At 40.4% G+C, this 6,380-nt stretch overlaps 1 protein-coding gene across 1 annotated transcript in view; it reads left to right on the top strand.

Annotated features, from left to right (window-relative positions):
* The window catches only part of CBL (Cbl proto-oncogene, E3 ubiquitin protein ligase), a 152,706-nt gene that overhangs the window by 39,523 nt on the left and 106,803 nt on the right, over positions 1-6,380 (top strand). The gene's annotated exons all lie outside the window — the stretch shown is intronic.

Raw genomic sequence — 6,380 nt, 5'->3', positions numbered from 1 at the left:
ACAAAGTTCTTCATGTACATTGTTTTTCACACCAGATCATTCCCATTTCTTTGACCCACTCCTCCCTCTACTCATCAAATTGTGCAACCCTATGATAACCTTCCTGCCCATCCTTACCCCTCTGTTCTACCCTTCTTCCCTTGGATCCTCATTTCCATTTTAACTAGTTATCTATTTCTACAATAATGATTTTATACAGCATTTTGCCCTATGGGACTGAACATAAATCACTCCAGTCCCTTCTCTTTTTTTTTTTTTTTTAGATTTTTAAAGTTCAGTTTATTTGGTTTTGGCACAATAATAATCAATCTCAAAAGATTCACTAAATTCAAAGTAATAAAAGCATTGTTGTTATTGTTGTTTGATGCTGTCGAGTCGTAGACGACTCCTAGTGACCCTATGAACGAATGGCCTGAGCACTGTTCGTACATAGAGTTTCCGGAGGCAAGCCATTTCTGAAGTGGATGCCACTCCTGCTTCGAGAATAAAAGCATTAAGGGGTAAGTAATAACATCATACATTTTATTACTCTCCATATGGCATTGGTTTTGTTACCAGTAGATTTATTTTTTCCATTTTTAAATTGATCAGTCCCTTCTCTTAAAATAATTTTTTCAAATTCTTTTAAATTCAATGATAATGACCTCATTTTTATTTCAGATTTTAGTATGTTGAGTCTTTTCGTCTTTTCCCTTTCAATCTAGCTAAAAGTTTGTCCATTTTCTTGATCTTTTTATAGAGCCAAATTTTCTTCCATTTTTGCCCCCATCTCTAGTTTAGTTCTAATCAGTTGGCCTAGTGGACAGAAAGTGATGCTACCAAGCCAAAGGTGGGTGACTTTAATCCACGGCCCTCAGGCCTATTTGTAATTGCTTTTGGTGAAACATTCTTCTAGGTCGTATAGCCCTGGTCTGTCCACATGCTGTACAGAGGTAACTCGTGGTGGCTTTGATGCTAGACACTGTGACACTGATGTGTCAAATGTGATAATGGTTACCCATGGTGGACAGTGTTTGGTGGAGCTCCCCGATTAAAACAAGATTGGAAGCAGGAGTGGCATCCACTTCCGAAATAGCTTGCCTCCGGAAACCTTATGAACCTGGAGAAAGGATAAAAGTTAAACAGGTGTTCGGGTCTTTCATTCATAGGGTAGCTATGAGTTGCCCACAACTCAACTACACTTAACAACAACAACCTTGGGATTTAATTTATTCTTCTGTTTTTTTTTATCCTCTACAGCATCCTGTTATGTTACTGATTGGGCATAATAAAATATATGTCAGATATACTTGTTCAGACAGTCTTCTACGTCATATAGGCATGTCCACATGCTGTATAGAGGTAACTTGTGGTCTCTGTGAAGCTGAACACTGTGACACTGATGTGTTAAATGCATTAACGGTTACCCATGATGGACATTGTTTGGTGGCGCTCCCTGGTTGAAACAAGCTTGGAAGCAGGAGTGGCATCCACTTTCATAAATAGTTTGCCTCCAGAAACTCTGTGAACCTGGAGAAAGGATGAAAGTCATGCACGCATCGAGGACTTTCATTCATAGGCTCACTATTAGTCGCCTATAACTCGATGGCACTTAACAACAATTCTTTTTTTTATCCTTTCATGGTTTATATTTTATTGGTTATTTTAAGGGCCAGTACAGAGACATTATGAATAACCTGTACACAACTTTTAATGTAACTACCAAAAAAATCTAAAAAGCCATGTAGTTATAATTCTTTTCTAAATTCCAGTGACTTTCTAGCTTTAAATTTGGAAGAAAATTTTCATAAAGAAGAAAATAAATACCCATATCTTCCAAAATGTTTGGAACAATATGTCAACAGAGAACTGCCAGATGTGCAGGCTGGATTTAGAAGAGGTCATGGTACTAGGGATATTATAGCTAATGTCAGATGGATCTTGGCAGAAAGCAAAGAATAGCAGAAGAATGTCTATCTGTGCTTCATTGACTATGCAAAGGCTTTTGACTGTGTGGATCACAACAAGCTGTGGCTGACTCTAAGAAGAATGGGAATCCCAGAACATTTGATTGTGCTAATGCGAAACCTATCCTTGGACCAGGAGGCAGTCGTCAGAACAGAGCAAGGAGACACTACATGGTTCAGAATCAAGAAGGGGGTCTGTCAGGGATGTATTCTGTCTCCATACCTTTTCAGTCTTTATGCAGAACAGATCATCCGAGATGCTGGGCTATATGAAGAGGAATGTGGCATCAGGATTGGTGGAAGAATCATCAGTAACCTGCGTTATGCAGATGACACAACCCTGCTTGCTGAAACTGAGGAGGACCTGAGGCGCTTGCTGCAGAAGATCAAGGACTACAGCCTCCTATATGGACTGAAGCTAAATGTCAAGAAAACAAAGATTCTAACCACTGGGCCAATTGGCAGCATCAGCATGGATGGTGAGGAGATTGAGATAGTTAACAGTTTTAATTTACTTGGCTCCACAGTCAACGCTCTTGGTAACAGCAGCCAGGAAATCAGGAGACGAATTGCATTGGAAAAGTCGGCTGTGAGGGACCTCTCAAGAGTACTGAAGAGCAACAATGTCAGGCTGGAGACTAAGGTGCGCCTGATCCGGGCTATAGTCTTCGCAGTTATGTGCTATGCATCAGAGAGTTGCACAGTGAATAGGGCTGATAGAAAGAGGATTGATGCCTTTGAGCTATGGTGCTGGAGAAGAGTGTTGAATATACCATGGACTGCTAGGAGAACAAACAGGTTTGTCCTGGAGAGGGTGAAGCCAGAGTGTTCCCTGGAGTCAAGGATTCTGAAGCTTCGTCTGACATATTTTGGGCATATTGCAAGGAGGGACTGGTCCTTGGAAAGGGACATCATGTTTGGCAGAGTGGAGGGGAAACGAAGGAGAGGAAGACCTTTGGTGAGATGGATCAATTCTGTGACTGGAGCAATGGGAATAAGTGCGTTTGAGATGGCTAGCTTGGCACAGGATAGAACAGCATTTAGAGCTCTTGTACATAGGGTCGCTATGAGTCGCAAGCGACTCGATGGCACATAACAACAACAACAACAACATATCTTCAATTGTTGATAAACTGTCACATCATTAAGTTCCACTAATTCACAGTTTACTATCATATACACTACACATTCAAATTTTCAACCATTCACAGCATATAACAAAGTTATTAGGAGAACTGAACTACCAAGACTGAAGATGTTACAGAATCCACACAGTTCTGACAGGGAGAAGAAAGCCATGAGGATTGAGTGTTTATGTTTAAGAAGAAATTTTACTGAATAAACAGTGTTCTAATTTATATACCTAAAAAAATTGAAAAATAGACTTAATTTAAAATGTTCAAGTCATAGATGGATGACTATGACTCCAAATTGACATTAAGTATGCTCTGTCTTATGGAATATAAAAACTGTCCCATTTCCCCATGGAATATTACACTGACATCCAAAGATCCCCACAATTTTAACATTCCACATTTTCTGGTTATACCAAAAAATAAACAACCAACAAATGGTCTCACCTCTTAACAAAAAAAAAAGCATTTACACTTAAAAATGGGATGGAGTGAGATTTCATTTTTATTAAAAATGTTTCTAGAGCTTCTAAAAACTTTCATTTACAAAATTTGTTGTTAAGTGCCATTGTGTTGCAGGCAACTCATAGCGACCCTATGAAGGAGAGTCCTCTACGCTTGGGTGCTTTTCATCCTCTCTCCAGGTTCATAGAGTTTCTGGAGGCAAGCTATTACGGAAGTGAATGCCACTCCTCCTTTCAAGCTTATTTTAATCGGGGAGCTCCATCCCACTCTCTGTCTATATTGTGTAACCAACCATTAACACATTTGACACGTCAGTGTGACAGTGTTCAGCCTCACCACAAGTGACCGCTATATGGCAGCTTGTACACCAGGTCTCTACGACCTAGAGGAATGTCAGAACAAAAACAATGAAAGTCAGGCCCGAGGGCTGCAGATTAAGTCACCCACCTTTGGCTTGGTAGCATTGCTTTCTGTCCACTGGACCAGCTGGTCTCTCTCTCTATGTTGATGTTATTGTTGTTAAGTGCCATTGAGTCGCAGGTGACTCATAGTGACTGTGTGATATTTTTACAAAATAGTTGATAAAAATATTCCTGGATTGTACAAGGTGGGGAGATACAGGGACCACTGATAAGACATGGTAGGCAAATACTAATCAGGCTTTGCTTCTTTCTCTCCTCCTTCATCAGAGACTGGACTCTCTTTGTTTTTAGTTTCTCCATTTTCTGCAGGTAAATCTTTAGTTTCCTGGTTAACCACTTCAGCCTGTTTCCCTTTGCTCCCCTTTTCCCTTTTGTTTGCACTTTTTTTTTGAGAAGACTTCTGCTGCATTTTTTGGGTTTCATTTCCACTTATGTAGGTGGCTTAGCTGACAGACTCGCTGATCTCCTCTTGGACTTCTCCTTCACCATCCCTTTGGCCAAGCTGACCTTCCTGTTGGGGATCTTGGCGGCAGGGAGACCTTTTGCTGGCTGGTGGCTATGGGCCATGTTGTGCACAGAGGCTTTGCGAAGCTGAGTTGCTTGGGCCCTGCCTCTCTGCCTGCTGCCCAGCTGCTGGGACCTGCGGCGGGAGCAGTGGGCCCAACTGTACTTTTAATGTGTGCATTTATGACCATAGATATTCTGTATTCACTGTATTCTATACGTTTTGGTATGTTAATAGTGGGTTTTTGGGTTCCCCCCCCCTCTTTTTCTTCATCTCAATATGTTTTGTAAATTCCCATATAATTTCTTCTTTTAAGAGCATATTATTTAATTTCTAGGTATTTAATTTTCCAGCTTTCTTCTATTATTAATTTCTAATGTTGTTCCATTATGATCCATGAAATACTTAGATACTTTACACTAGGTCATGGGATTTTCTTTTAATTAGATTTTTATTTTATACTGGTGTATTTATTTAAAAAAGTTCGTATACACGGTTTTTTACTTTTCCACACCAGATCTTTTCCATTTCCTTTACCCTATGATTAACAACCCTCCATCCTCATTTCTCTGTTCCCTCTGCCTCCCGATCCTCTTACACATTTTACAGTAATGGCCTTATACAGTATTTGTCTCTATTGGACCGAGTTAGTTCACTTCGCATAATGCTCTCCAGTCATTCCCAAGTTAGGTAGTGATTTACAAAATCATTGCTCCTGTGTGCTGTGTAGTATTTCATTGTGTGAATATACCATAATTTCTCAATCCATTCTATTGTGGTTGGACATCTGGGCTGTTTCCATGTTCTTGCGATGGTGAATAATGCTGCTGTGAACATTGGTGTACACATCTGCATTTGTGCCTCAGTTCTCATTTTCTTTTCTCAGTTTTTCTTTTCCAGCAAGTGGAATAGCTGGGTTGTGTGGAATTTCTGTGTTCAGCTTTCTGAGGAAATTCCAAATTGTCTTCCAGAGTATACCATTTTACTATCCCATCAACCCTGTGTAAGACTTCCTTCTATCTGCCTCATCCTCTTTAACAATTGTTACTTGCTGTCTTGTTAAACTTTGCCTCCTCTACTGAGGTGAAATGGTATGAGATCTCATTGTGGATTTGATTTGCATCTTTCTTATTACCAGTGATTTTGAGCATTTCTTCATGAGTTTTTAAAGATTTATTAAGTCTTGCTTTATGGCTTAATCTGTTGTCTGTGCTGGAGAATTATTTGTACTTGAGAATGTTTATTCCACTTTGCTTGGTGAAGTGTTCTGTATATTTCAGTTAGTACAGTTGTTTTATTTTATTCAAGTTCTCTTTCTTTATTGATCTCCTATCTGGTTTTTCTAGCCAATAATGAAAGTTGTTATTGTTGTGTTGTTGTTATGTGCTATTGAGTCACTTGCGACTCATAGTGACCCTATGTACAACAGCCCTAAACTCTGCTCTGTCCTGTGCCAATCGCACTGTCTCCCATACACCCATTCCGATTACCCTGGTCACTGAATCAGTCCACCTCATAGAGGGCCTTCCCCTCCTGCGATGTTCCTCCACCCTCCCAAGCATGATGTCCCTCTCCAAGGACCCGTGCCTCCTTACAACATGTCCAAAGTATGTTAGATGGAGCCTCAGAATCCTTGCCTCTAGGGAGCTGCCTGTTTTCACCCTTTCCAGGATAAATCTGTTTGTTTTCCTAGCAGTCCCTGGTACCCTCAGTACTCTTCTCCAGCACCACAGTTCAAAGGCATCAATTCTCCTTCTATCCTCGCTAGTCATTGTCCAACTCTCTGATGCATAACAAGTGATTGCAAAGATCATGGCCTGTATCAGATGCACCTTAGTCTCCAGAGAGACACCATTGCTCTTCAGTACTTTGGAGAGGTCCCTAACAGCAGATTTTCCCATTGCAATAC

This window comes from Elephantulus edwardii, unplaced genomic scaffold (assembly GCF_000299155.1).
Source record: "Elephantulus edwardii isolate Elephantulus edwardi_28Jun2011 unplaced genomic scaffold, EleEdw1.0 scaffold00171, whole genome shotgun sequence".
Taxonomy (NCBI): Eukaryota; Metazoa; Chordata; class Mammalia; order Macroscelidea; family Macroscelididae; genus Elephantulus; species Elephantulus edwardii.
The sequence above is the reverse complement of the archived record's forward strand: the minus strand, read 5'-3'. Positions and strand labels throughout refer to the sequence as shown.